The sequence below is a fragment of the Xenopus laevis genome, chromosome 7L (assembly GCF_017654675.1).
Source record: "Xenopus laevis strain J_2021 chromosome 7L, Xenopus_laevis_v10.1, whole genome shotgun sequence".
NCBI classification, from domain to species: domain Eukaryota; kingdom Metazoa; phylum Chordata; class Amphibia; order Anura; family Pipidae; genus Xenopus; species Xenopus laevis.
The window spans coordinates 58,027,604-58,042,646 of NC_054383.1; positions in this window are offsets into that span (position 1 = coordinate 58,027,604).

Here is a 15,043-nt window from a genome sequence, read left to right on the forward strand (position 1 = left end):
CTATTTTATATTAAGGTTTATATTTAACTACTGTGGTTTTATTTTTTAAAGTTTTTTTTTCTGTCTTGGGTGCTAAACAGCAAAGTTTGGTGTGCTAGTGTGCTTACAGCAAGTTTGTCACAACCTGCTTTACTTTGCAGTTTTCCCTCCGTTTGAGGGGGTGGGGGTTTGATTAGTTGCACGTGAACAGACTGTATAAATAGAACCCCAGGCACTCCAGTTGAGCTTGCTCTAGTGTTAGCTTCTCTTAAGTGTTTGCTCGTTAAGTGGGGGATCTGTAAGTGGAGTTATAAACAACGGAGTTAAGTGGGGGATCTGTAAGTGGAGTTATAAACACCGGAGTTAAGTGGGGGATCTGTAAGTTGAGTTATAAACACCGGAGTTGAAAACTAAAGGAGGTTAAAACTAGGTCAAAAGTTTGTTCTAAACCCTAATTTTTATTTTATTTATTTTTATTTTTTCCTGTTTTGATCTGTAACTGGGATAATGAGTGCTAGCAAGATTGAAGGTCTGACTCAGTGCACAGTCTGCCATATGTATGCAGATTTGGAAAAAGAGATCCAAAATGCTTACCTCTGTGGTGGTTGTGAGCAAATTGCCACTTTGGAGGCTCAAGTTAGAGCACTAGAGCAACAAATTGCAACACTGCGGTCGATTGACAATCTTGAAAGGAGTCTTTTGCTCACTGAGCAGGACCTAGCGGGGTCAGATAGTTTGGGGGAAACAGAACAGCAGCAGGATATTGAGGCAGCTAGCTGGGTGACAGAAAATCTAAGGTGGGCAAAAGGAAAATGGAGGCTGATCCGGAGATTATACATCGCAACAAATTTGCCAGATTGTGTGAAGATGATGGGAGTATGAACTCTGGATTGGTAATTCTAGATGGGGCTGATCTCTCTAACAGACGGGAGACCAGTTTCTCTAGTAGTGGTGGGAAGGAGAGTAGAGTCAGGCCTAAGCAGATTGTGGTTGTAGGGGGCTCAGTTATTAGGAAAGTGGATAGGGTAATTTGTCGTCCGGATCACTACAACTGAACAGTTTGCTGTCTACCTGGTGCCAGGGTTCGGCATGTGGTTGATCTGATAGACAAATTATTGGGTGGGGCTGGGCATGACCCAGCTGTCTTAGTGCATATTGGTACTAATGACAAAATAAATGGTAGATGGAAGACCTTAAAGAGTGATTTCAGGGATCTAGGCTCTAAGATCAAGGAAAGGTCTTCCAATGTCATCTTTTCTGAAATTTTGCCTGTGCCACGTGCAAGTTTAGGAAAACAGCGGGAGTTTAGGGAGCTAAATGCATGGCTCAAGTCTTGGTGCAGGAAGGAAGGGTTTGGGTTCCTAGAGCACTGGGCTGATTTTTCGTTGGGGTACAACCTATACAGTCGTGACGGTTTGCACCTCAATGGAAGGGGGTCCGCGGTGCTAAGGGAAAGAATGGCTAAGAGGTTGGAGGAGTGTTTAAACTAGGCTAGGGGTGGGTGGGTGAGATAAAGAGTTATGGGGAAGCTAGGGTAGAAGGGGCAGTGGGGTTAGTAAGGGGTCATGGGGAAGGAGTGAGGGGGGCATACAGTTTACCAGCTGAGGAGGTCCCTCTGTTACAAGGAAAACAGAATAATACTAACTTAACGTATAATTCTTCACTAAGTAATGCAAATTTCAAAAGTAAAAGTAGTAACCTCCGCGGATAGAGAACTGGCTAAAAGATAGACTACAAAGAGTTGTGGTAAATGGAACATTTGCTAATTGGACCAGTGTTGTTAGTGGAGTACCGCAGGGCTCTGTACTAGGTCCCTTGCTTTTCGACTTGTTTATTAATGACCTGGAGGTGGGCATTGAAAGTACTGTTTTTATTTTTGCAGATGATACTAAATTGTGCAGAACTATAGGTTCCATGCAGGATGCTGCCACTTTGCAGAGTGATTTGTCTAAACTGGAAAACTGGGCAGAAAACTGGAAAATGAGGTTCAATGTTGATAAATGCAAGGTTATGCACTTTGGCAAAAATAATATAAATGCAAGTTATACAATAAATGGCAGTGTGTTGGGAGTTTCCTTAAATGAGAAGGATCTAGGGGTCTTTGTAGATAACACGTTGTCTAATTCTGGGCAGTGTCATTCTGTGGCTACTAAAGCAAATAAAGTTCTGTCTTGCATAAAAAAGGGCATTAACTCAAGGGATGAAAACATAATTATGCCTCTTTATAGGTCCCTGGTAAGGCCTCATCTGGAGTATGCAGTGCAGTTTTGGACTCCAGTCCTTAAAGGACCAGTAACATCATATATTTTTATTAAAAAAATAAAAATTACAGCCTGTATATAATACTCACGACCTAATAGATATTCCATATTCACCCTCCTTTTAGCTGAAAAGTCCCCAGTAAAAACTCCCCTCCATGGTCGGACCTGACTTTAGAAAAACGGCGATTTGGCGACCAGTCTTTACTCTGCGCAGTACGTGCGCAGCCCCGGCAGTACTCCTCCTCCAAGGACTTCCGGCAGGAACCCGGAAGTCAGAAGAGCAGCCGGCAAGTTTAGAAGTTCTTCTTGCCGTGTATTTTATTTTTTATTTTTTTAAGACGAGTTGGTGAGGGGAGTGAACAGTAGCACGAGAGCAGCGACGGTGAGAGGAACACGCTACGAAAGAAGACTGGTGAGAGAGGAACATGGAAGGGGGAGGAAAGTTGAAATCTGAGCAGTGAGAGGCACACAGGGGGGAGAAGGCTGCACTGACAGGGACGCTAAGGAAAGGAGCGGGTAGTAAGAGGAACATGGAGAGGGAGGAAACGAAAAAGGCAGCAGTGAGAGGAACATAGAGGAGGGGGAGGAAAAAGCTGGGTGATGGAAAAGAGTGAGAGGAACACAGAAGGGGGAGGCTGCAATTGAAAGGGGACGCTAAGGAAAGGAGACGCAGTGTGAGAGGAACATGGAGGAAACAAGAAGGTTGGATGAGGGAACAGCAGTGAGAGGAACAGGGGGGGAGAATGCTGCACTGAAAGTGGACGCTCAGAAAAGAAAAGGCTGGGTGAGGGAATGTCTGTGAGAGGAACATGGAGGGGTAAAGCTACTTGAAAGGAGGCAAAGGCTGTGGTGACAGGAACACGGGGAAAGCTGCATGGACAGATGCAGAGGGAACATGCAGTGAGAGAGGAAGTGATGTCATGAAGACCCGGAAGAGGCACACAGCTATGCGCACGTAGAGGAGAAGAAGGAAGATGAAGCTAGAAGATGGCGGAGACCCTTTGGACGCCGTGGGACAGCTTCGGTTTGATTTTTTTCGGCTGTCTTACTGAAACAGCAGGAAAGAGCAGTATATTGGGGGTAAGTAATGTATATTAATTATTTTTTTTTGTGAATAAAAAATGATGTTACTGGTCCTTTAAGAGGGATATAAATGAGCTGGAGAGAGTGCAGAGACGTGCAACTAAATTGGTTAGAGGGACGGAAGACTTAAATTATGAGGGTAGACTGTCAAGGTTGGGGTTGTTTTCTCTGGAAAAAAGGCGCTTGGGAGGGGACATGATTACACTTTACAAGTACATTAGAGGACATTATAGACAAATGGCAGGGGACCTTTTTACCCATAAAGTGGATCACCGTACCAGAGGCCACCCCTTTAGACTAGAAGAAAAGAACTTTCATTTGAAGCAACATAGGGGGTTCTTCACAGTCAGGACAGTGAGGTTGTGGAATGCACTGCCGGGTGATGTTGTGATGGCTGATTCAGTTAATGCCTTTAAGAATGGCTTGGATAATTTTTTGGACAGACATAATATCAAAGGCTATTGTGATACTAAGCTCTATAGTTAGTATAGGTATGGGTATATAGAATTTAATTAAAAGTAGAGAGGGGTGTATGTATGGATGCTGGGTTTTCATTTGGAGGGGTTGAACTTGATGGACTTTGTCTTTTTTCAACCCAATTTAACTATGTAACTATGTAACTATGTATGCTGGCAAATGCACGGAGTTTGTCAGGTAAAATGGGAGACCTAGAATTAATTGCATGCTCTAAAAATTATGATATAATTGGTATCACTGAGACCTGGTGGGATGAAACATGTGACTGGATTGTGAATTTAAATGGTTACACCCTTTTTAGGAGGGACAGAGGGATTAAAGGGTGGAGGAGTGTGTTTGTATGTAAAGCCTGAATTAAAGCCATGCGCTAAAGAAATAACAATAGCTGGCACTGGTGAGGGTGTAGAATCACTCTGGGTAGAGATTTTGACTAGGCAAAAGGTAACAAAAAGAATTATCATTAGTGTATGCTATAAACCACCTCGTATAAGTGTAAAGTATGAAGCCCAGCTACTCTTGCAGATACAAGCGGCTTCACATCTGGGTCAAGTTGTTGCTATGGATGACTTCAATTATCCAGACATTGACTTGGGTAATGGGGTTGCTAAGACAGAAAAAGCTAGTAGGTTTGTAAATATGCTGAATGACAACTTTTTATTCCAGCTCGTTCAAAAACCTACTAGGAATAACTCTCTTTTGGACCTTGTAATAACTAACAATACCGAACTCATCTCTAACATTTGTGTGGGTGAGCATTTAGGGAATATTGATCATAACATGGTCTCCTTTGAGATTCTGTTGCAGAAGCAATTTCAGACGTGCAAACTTTGACAGTATAAGGGCATCTCTGCAACATATTAAGTGGGAAATGCTTTTCACAGGGTTAAACACAGAACAAAAATGGGAAGTCTTTAAAATGCTGCTTAATAAATATACTTGTCAGTATATTCCACTTGTAAGCAAGGAACGTCATTGCAAAGCAAAACCTTTTTGGTTCAATAGAAGCGTTGGTGTTGAGGTGGGTAAGAAAAGACGTGCTTTTAAGGCTTTCAAGTTAGCTGGTACAGCCGAAACACTTATAAGGTACAAGGAGGCCAATAAATCATGCAAAGAGGCTATAAGGCAAGCTAAAATTGCTATAGAAAAGGATATTGCAGCAAGCAGTAAAAAAAATCCAAAATTATTTTTTAAATATGTTAATAGTAAAAAAATGAAGCAGGAAGGGGTGGGACCCTTACTATCAGAGGGGGGTCAGCTGGTTGATGAAAACAAAATAAAAGCGCAGATTCTGAACTATATTTTTCATCTGTCTACACAAATAAGGAACCAGTAAGTAAAGGTTTCCTTCTTAATAGTACCAATTCTAGTAATACAACTAATGATGCATGGTTCACACATGAAGAAATTCAGAAGAGACTAGAACATGTGAAGATTAACAAAGGTCCAGGGCCAGATGGTATTCATCCCAGGGTAATTAGCGAGCTTAGCTCTGTGATTGCCAAACCTCTTTACTTAATTTTTCAGGATTCATTGAGATCTGGCATAGTGCCGAGAGACTGGCGAATTGCTAATGTGGTGCCTCTATTCAAAAAAGGATCCCGTTCTCAGCCTCAAAACTATAGGCCAGTTAGTCTGACGTCAGTGGTAGGAAAGCTTTTCGAAGGGTTAATAAGATACTGGACTTCGTAGCAAATCATAATACTATGAGTTTGTGCCAGCATGGTTTTATGCGTAATAGATCTTGCCAGTCTAAATTAATTTCTTTATATGAGGATGTAAGTAGAGACCTCGATTCTGGGATGGCAGTGGATGTGATTTACTTGGCAGTGTGTTGGGAGTTTCCTTAAGTGAGAAGGATCTAGGGGTCTTTGTAGATAACACATTGTCTAATTCTGGGCAGTGTCATTCTGTGGCTACTAAAGCAAATAAAGTTCTGTCTTGCATAAAAAAGGGCATTAACTCAAGGGATGAAAACACAATTATGCCTCTTTATAGGTCCCTGGTAAGGCCTCATCTGGAGTATTCAGTGCAGTTTTGGACTCCATTCCTTAAGAGGGATATAAATGAGCTGGAGAGAGTGCAGAGACATGCAACTAAATTGGTTAGAGGGACGGAAGACTTAAATTATGAGGGTAGACTGTCAAGGTTAGGGTTGTTTTCTCTGGAAAAAAGGCGCTTGCGAGGGGACATGATTACACTTTACAAGTACATTAGAGGACATTATAGACAAATGGCAGGGGACCTTTTTACCCATAAAGAGGATCACCTTACCAGAGGCCACCCCTTTAGACTAGAAGAAAAGAACTTTCATTTGAAGCAACGTAGGGGGTTCTTCACAGTCAGGACAGTGAGGTTGTGGAATGCACTGCCGGGTGATGTTGTGATGGCTGATTCAGTTAATGCCTTTAAGAATGGCTTGGATGATTTTTTGGACAGACATAATATCAAAGGCTATTGTGATACTAAACTCTATAGTTAGTATAGGTATGGGTATATAGAATTTAATTAAAAGTAGGGAGGGGTGTGTGTATGGATGCTGGGTTTTCATTTGGAGGGGTTGAACTTGATGGACTTTGTCTTTTTTCAACCCAATTTAACTATGTAACTATGTAACTATATTTGGTGTACTATAGTAAAGCCTTTTATAAAAGGGCAACAGAGATAAAATGTAGTTAGTCGTATTTTATATGACATAGTTAACAGTACACTAAAAATTACAGCTGCACGACTTCTTTGTGATGTCAGTTGTTGTGCTCATGAACCAATCATTGGACTTTCTAAGTTCAACAGGCTAAGTTTTTAACCAAGCTGCTTTTAACCTAAGTAGCAAATGCTCCATCAGGCAGTACTGCAGTAGTGGCACTTGGTTATCACTGTGAGAATACGCCATTGTTGGCCAGAGTTCAGACAAGAGCTGGTAGTTGGCCAGATTGGGCAATAAAAACCATGGTGATACAGTAAGATACAGTAAGAAATTCCTAAGGTATATGGCATATGGAGAAGTTTGACTACCTATATAATAAGGAGAATCTGCAGTCAAAACACCCCTATCTATGTTTTGCCACACCCCATAAGGAAAATATTTTCTCACTGAAAGGACACTGCCTAAAGCAGATATGGTGGTTACCTTTACTCAAATGTGGATTTTGACCACCACTGTTATTGCAGTGGCATTAAAAACACCCTGTGTGTTACCTGCCAAAACCTAAACAGGAAACATGCTTGGATGAAGTTAAAAAAACTAAATATTTGGCAACTCCTTACAAAATCAATATTTGATGTATTTCAAAACACACCATTGTATTTATCAACAGTGAGCAAATTTGCACCTAGCTGTTCTGTATTTCTACTGGTAATTTCTGTATTATGAAGGAAGCAAGCTGCAGTGCTTTCTGAGTGTTGCCAAAGTATCCACCAGGGTTCCCTGCTTGTCACCTATCTTGCTATTGATTTACCTGCAATATGATGATTCCAGATGACAACTTACAATGTTGTAAAAATAAACATGTACAGCTGAGGATTTAGCTTGCAGGCCCAGTGAACAAAACATAAAATAAACACAAATGTTTTATTATCATTACCACTAATTTATGTGCATTTCCACACATATTTAGGGCAAGGTCTTCTCTGTGATTCATTTGGGAAGGCATTTTGGGGAGATGCAGTAATGAAGATTTATTGCAAGTGACTAAATATCCCCGTGTGCCACTGCCCTAAGGCGGTAGTAGCGAAGACTTATCTCAGGCAACTAAATTTCCCTGTGTGCAACTGCCCTAAGGTGGTATGTCCAACTGATCGCTAAATCGATCGAAGTTTCCAAGTGCACCACTGCCCTTAGGGGTAAATTTATTTCCGCCACTAAAGTGAAATTCTGCAGCTCTCAGTTCATTTTTTATGGGATTTTGAAAGGCGTATTTATCAATGGGTGAAAGTGAAAGTTCACCCTTTGATAAATACGCCTTTAAAAATTCCATAGAAATGAATGGAGAGTGGCGGAATTTCACTCTAGTGGCGGAACTTCACTATTAACATCACTCTTTGATAAATATACCCCATAGGGTGAAGACACACTGAGCTACTAGTAGCAGCTACTTGTCACAGCTACGAAACGCCAGAATATACCGTGCCATAGACAATACTGCTAAAACACACGTAGAGGCAACTATCAGTATATTATTAGCCTAGGGATGTGTAAGATAGCCATCCCCAGTATTATTAGCAGGCAGTCCCTCAGTGTTATAGACACCTAACTGGGCCCTAAAATACAGTTGGGAGGGGTACTGTTTCTTATTCCTGCTCTAAGCTATACCCCTTGCTGTTTCTCACAGTGACCAGCAGATGGCACTGTGCAAGAGTATAAAAGCCTCTGGAGCCATGCTGCCAGGGTCCATTTTGTGCTGGCTCTCGCCTGAGCAAACAGGCTGAACTTTGTGGAAACTGATTGCCTTAGGATTAGTCAGGATAGGCTAGCCCCCTTCACAGGTCACTCTAGGAGTGACAGACAGTCACTCAGGATATTTAGCTGAGCAGCTTGAGGCTCCTCCGAGGACTGTGAGTGGGATTAAGATCCCGGGTACTAATTGCCCAGAAGTAGGGACTAAGTGTATAGACCTAGGGTAGAGTTTCCCCTCAGGTTCCACTTAGGGAAAAGGCTGAAAGCTGGGTGTAACTTTGCAAAGCTGCATAGATATTGTTCCTGTAGGAGCTAGTATTAACCAAGGGTGTTGTGAGTATTGTCTATGTAATGTTAATGTGTGATTTTGCATGTTTCTCTTTATGGTACACTCCAATGATGATTGTATATATTTAATAAATCTGTTAAATGGTTAAGTTAGAAGAACCGCTGGCGCCCAATTGTTACACCCTATATCCAGTTACAGTTGCACTACACCCTGCCTCCAAACTGTTGCTAGGGCTAACTCCCTAGGATTAAAGTCTCATCCGGAGCACATTTATTGGGAGTGGAGCTCAATAGAATTGTGACACAACTCACAATTTACTATACCGCAACATTAGTATTGTCTATTGCTGTAGCCATGACAAGTAGCTGCTACTATTAGCTTTTTAGCTGTGCGCAGAAACACAAAGCATTTGAACATTTGGTTGCATTTGTTTCTGGCAATTGTTTTACAATTTCCTATCTTACAGAACACTATTGTGTTGCTGTGGACAGTATACATCAGATATCAGCTTATTTTAAGTTATTATTAGAGAGAATATTTAGAGAAAAATAATTGTGGTTTTGAAAGTAAATGCTAGGCTTAGGGCACTCTATGTGGATTATCCACTTTTCTTTGCCTGTGTTTTGTAGGCAGACCGAGACAAGCAGATCAGCTCCTATTCATTTCTTCGCGTTGAGCAGATTTTGGCCCAAAAGTATACATTTTCTGGTTGAAATCTTAATGTAGCTGCAAACATATCGATAACGTGCCTGTCAGTGGAGCTACATAAAGGAGTGGAGAGAATCAGACCCACTTTTCTCAATGTACAAAATACAGACAGAGAAGAGCAGATGATTTGCATAGTGTGCCCTTAGACTTAAAGGAGAATAAAAGGTTAAAACTGCTCAGAGTCCTCTGTCAAATTAAAAACACTGCATGTCTTTCTCTCTATTTTGTATACATTCGATTCTGTATCAGACTTCTTGTTTTCAATTCATCTTAAACCTCCAGGACTTGGGCTTGAGCATGCTCAGTTTGCTCCTCTTCTCCTCCCTTTTCCCCCCTCCCTCCTCCTCTCACTGCTGTAATCTGAGCTCAGAGCTATGAGCGAGCAGGGGGAAAGACTAAGGGGCAAATTCACTAAGATGCGAAGTTGCGCCAGGCGCAACTTCGCCGCACTTCGCCAGGCGTAGTTTCGCCAGCGCTCCGCAAATTCACTAAAATCCGAAGTTGCGCACAGGGGTAGCGTAAGGTTGCGAAGTTGCGCTAGCGTTGATTCGCTATATAAAGCGAAGTTACGCTAGCGAAGGCTAATTTGCATACGGCGCGAAATTCAAATTTCAATGGAGGAACACGTATCTGCACTACAAATGCCTAGAAAACCTTCAAATCAGCAAATAAAAATTTTTTTTTGCCCTACACATGTGCCCACTGTCTAGGTAAGTTGCCATGAGTCAGGAAATGTAGGGGGAAGGAAGGGGAGCCCCAAAAATTTTTCGATCTTTTTCAGCCTATCAGCCATCATGTAGAAAACACGCCAGCGTTTTTTTGGGACTTAGAAAAAAAATTAACTTTTTTTTAAACAATCCCTATCTACTCTATTGCGCTTGCCAGGTCTGAGGTGGCGAAGGAAGTCTAGCGTAAAAGGTAGCGTTCAGTTCACTGCGCAAGTTAGTGAATTTGCGTAATTTCGTCGCTAGCGAAGATTCGCCTGGCGTAAGGTTGCGAAGTAACACTAGCGAAACTACGCCAGCGTTCGTTAGTGAATTTGCGCAGTAGCGAAAATGCCAAACGCTAGCGAATTAACGCTAGCGTTCGGCGCTTCGCGCCTTAGTGAATTTGCCCCTAAGGCAGTAAGTGCTGACACAGAAAGCTAATATGGCAGCTGTTATCCTAAACAAACAGAGACAGTGTCTAGAGCTGTTTACTCAGGTATGGAAAAGCACTCTAAAGCATAAAAATTGTGTTCTAGCTTGCACTGTTGTGGCTAATCTATTGGCAATAAACTGAGTTGGTAGCTTTCCTTCTCCTATAAGAAGGCGTTGAAACAAAAAAAGGCATTTGACAGTTATCAGCATATGCTGCTGCAACGTGGGAGTAAGAGAATTTAACAATGCAAATGCTCTTTAATTATGTTCTCCATAAAAATTTGGTTTACAACTTACATCAAGTTGAATGTATAGGTTTTTTGAAGTTATTAATGCCATTTTGCTGGCGTTAATAGTGTTTAATTCTTAAAGATGGAGTTAAACTGCCAATAAATAAATTACCTACATGTTACCTACAAGAGCAAACTACCTGAACAGTTATGTCCTTAGTGGCCAGGGCTGCCATCGAGAGTAGGGAGGGAGGGATTGTTGTGCCACGACCAGTGAAATCTGCATGATAAAAATTTTGCAAATTGAACAAAGTTATGTATAAAGTCAATACATATGCTATTTATGTTACTTCCACCAAAACACATAAGTTACTTACATAACTTACATATTAAGCAAAGACAGTGAAGTTAGACAAGGGCAGGCAGAGGCAAACTCTACTGACCGCCAATGAATTACAAAACATAAGGTAAACTCCAATGCCCCCCCCCAGTGAATGGACTGACTTATTAGCACATTAATTAATGTATTGTGATGTTTGGGCGATCACAGCGGGGTTTTTTTCACCAAAAATGCAGGCCACTCCACGTTAAAGGAAACATTTAGTTTATTTTTTTTCAGTTCACATAAATCTCTCACAGACAAGCAGTGGCATAAAAATCAAAACAGCTTCAGTTCAGCAACAAATAAGTCCCAACAAAAGAGCCATGTACTTGCCAAGAAAACTTGCAGTGTCCAGTCTGCCGGAAGTGAACTCCCTAGTCTTTTAGAAAATAACTTTCTCCAACTCCACAGTGAGTAGCCACACATGAAAACCAAACTTTTCTTTTTAACACAGCAGTGAGTTTCCACACCTGAGAAAAAACTCCCACCTCCTTCACCTGCTGCTCACCACCATTAAACACCCCTTGGATGCCAGCCCACCTCTGGCTGGTTAACCCCATGGTGTCTTTTAAAGAGGTCATTTTAAAACCTAAAGAATGGGGATATATATCGGTCATCTACAATATATCCCCCCAGCTTATACATATCCCCCCCCCCTGCCTCAACCCAGGGGAGGTGGAGGCACCAGAAGAGCCCAAACAATGGACTCGGGAAAGAGCATCAGCATTCAGGTGCTGTTTTCCAGGTCTGTGCTCTACCCTAAACTTGAACTCCTGGAGTGCCAGGAACCACCGTGTTACTCTGGCATTTGCCCCTTTTTTCTGCTTCATCCATGTGAGTGGGGCATGATCAGAAACCAGCCTGAACCTTCTACCTAAAAGGTAATAACAGAGCGAGTCCAAGGCCCACTTGATGGCCAGGCATTCTCGCTCAACTATTGCATAGTTTTTCTCTGCTGTAGTCAACTTTCTACTGAGGAACACCACGGGATGCACTTCCCCATTAATGACCTGAGACAATACAGCTCCCAAACCAAACATCTGAAGCATCGGTCTAGACAATAAACTCCTTGGCGAAATCTGGAGCCACCAATATGGGGTGATTACAAAGTGCGGACTTGAGCTCCAGAAAGGCCTTTTCAGCATCAGTGTTCCACTCAATCATAATTGACTTACGACCTTTGGTCAGGTCTGTTAATGGAGCAGCTATAGTGTGTCATCGGGGACAAACCTACGGTAGTACCCAACTATTCCCAGGAAGGCTCGTACCTGTTTTTTTGTTTTAGGGCGGGGCCAGTTCTGGACTATTTAACTGGGGTTTTACTAGCCCTCTTCCAACGATGTACCCAAGGTACCTTGCCTCTTCCATACCTAGGGCACACTTTTCTGGGTTCACTGTGAATCCTCCCTCTCTTAAGGTGTCAAGAACTGCCTGGACTTTAGGCAAATGGGACTCCCAGTCCCTACTAAAGATGACAATGTCATCCAGGTAAATGGAGGTGTATCTGTGATGGGACCTCAAAAGCTTGTCCATTGCCCTTTGGAACGTAGCGGGGGCTGTTTGTAAACCAAAGGGCATTCTCCTATATTGAAAATGGCCATCTGGAGTGGAAAATGCAGTTTTCTCCCTTGTTGCCTGAGTTAGGGGTATTTGCCAATACCCTTTCGTGAGGTCCAAAGTGGTGATATACCGGGCAGGACCCAACCTCTCTATAAGTTCGTCTACCCGGGGCATGGGATAGGCATCAAATTTGGAAATTTCGTTGAGTTTTCGGAAATCATTGCAGAATCGCAGAGTACCATTGGGCTTGGGTACCAACACAATAGGACTCGACCATTCACTCTGTGACTCTTCAATAACTCCTAATTCCAACATTTTTTTTACCTCCTCTGAGACAGCCTTCCGGCGAGCCTCTGGAATACGGTAAGGCTTGAGACACACCTTTACTCCCGGCTCTGTAATTACGTCATGCTCTATGACATTAGTGATCCCAGGCAAATCAGAAAAAATATCTTTGTTTCTTTGCAGAAACTCCCTGACTTGCTGGGTCTGAGCTTTTGACAATGCTGTTGCCACACGGGCACTGTCAGCACCAACCTGAGACTCAAGTTTCCCACTAGCCAGTGCCGAAACTGGTTCTCTATCCCTCCAAGGCTTTAACAAATTTATGTGATAGATTTGGTAGGGCTTTCTCTTACCAGGTTGGTGAACCTTATAGTTCACCTCACCCACTTTTTCTACAATTTCAAATGGGCCCTGCCACCTGGCCAAGAATTTGCTCTCTACAGTGGGAATCAACACTGCTACTCTATCTCCCACCTGGAATTGCCTCACTTTAGCGGACCGGTTGTATACCCGGCGCTGAGACTCTTGGGCACTTTGCATGTGTTCCTTAACCAGTGGCATCACTCCTGCAATTCTTTCCCTCATTTGAGAGACATATTCCAAAACACTTTTGTGGGGAGTAGCTTCACTCTCCCAAGCCTCCTTTAAGCAGTCCCCGGGGCCTGCGCCCGTACAACAACTCAAAGAGGGAGAAACCTGTGGACGCCTGAGGCACCTCTCGAATTGCGAATAAAAGAGCAGGTAATAAACAATCCCAATCCTTACCATCTTTTTGCACCGTCCGCTTAAGCATTGTTTTTAAGGTCTTATTAAAACGTTCAACCAAGCCATCTGTCTGAGGATGGTAGACAGATGTATGTAACTGCTTTATCTGGAACAAGTTACACACACTGGCCATAACCTTTGACATGAATGGGGTACCCTGGTCAGTGAGTATCTCCTTTGGGAAGCCTGTCCTTGAAAACATTAGGAACAGCTCACGGGCAATGGCTTTAGATGTGGCATTCCTTAAGGGAACAGCTTCCGGGTATCGGGTGGCGTAATCAAGGATTACCAAGATATACTGATGCCCTCGGGCAGATTTTACCAGGGGACCTACTAAGTCCATGGCTATACGTTCAAATGGTACTTCGATAATGGGTAAGGGCACCAAGGGGCTACGAAAATGAGAAGCCGGGGCTGTTCACTGGCAGGTGGGACAGGACGCACAGTAGGTTTTTTCTTCAGACTTTAAACCTGGCCAGAAAAACCGGTCTGTGATTCTTGCTTCGGTCTTCTCTGCCCCCAAGTGTCCACCCAGGGCATCATTATGCGCTAGGTCAAGTACCATTCGTCGGCCGGGGAACTAACAGTTGTTCAACAACCTCCTCACGGACCTTGGTGACTCTATAAAGGAGATCACTATTTACAGCAAAGTGTGGCCATCGGTTATCTGCACCTGGTTCTTGGGGAACACCATTTATCACCACCACCTGTTCTCTAGCATTAATTAAGGTGGGATCCTGCATCTGGGCCATGCTAAAGGCTCCCCTTGACACATCCAGATTAGGAGATACGGGATTTGATGAATCATTCTCATCATCCTCCCCTAGCATTACCTGTAATGGAGAGAAATCCCCCCCCTCAGAGGACAGCTTGGTCTTCTGACTGGGATCCTCTATTGCCTTATTACTTTTCTCCTGAGTTTGGGGCAGTGACACATCATCATTTTGAAAATCATACATCACATCATTTTCAATATCACTGGGTATATCAATTATCACATCCCTTGGGTTTTGGGGACCCAATCCCACCCTCAAGTCAGTGGTTTCCTTCCCCACACTTTCCCACAAATCCCAGAACTTTGGAAAGTCACGTCCCAAAATAGCGTTGGGGTAATAGTTTACTCACCACCCCAACTTCATGCACAATGGATTCACCGGCAATAGTGATGGTCACTGGGACTAGCGGGTAGGACCGGATATCCCCATGGATACAAATTACCCAGAGTGATTTGGCTACTGGTTTGAATTCTCCAATAACACTGTCTAGTACCAGGGTTAAGATCATAATACGCCTTCTGTGGATCGCCAGACAGAAATGGAGCTATTAGGCCAGCCCATTTATCTCGGGGCCACCTTTCTCGCTCTGCAGTCTTCTCAAATTTGGCAAGAAAGGCCTCCACATCATCCGTGGGACTCAACTTTTGGAGAAAATAACTTGCCCGGGTGGTTACCTGGTTCCCCTGAGCCACGGCAACGGACTCCCGTCCTGGAGC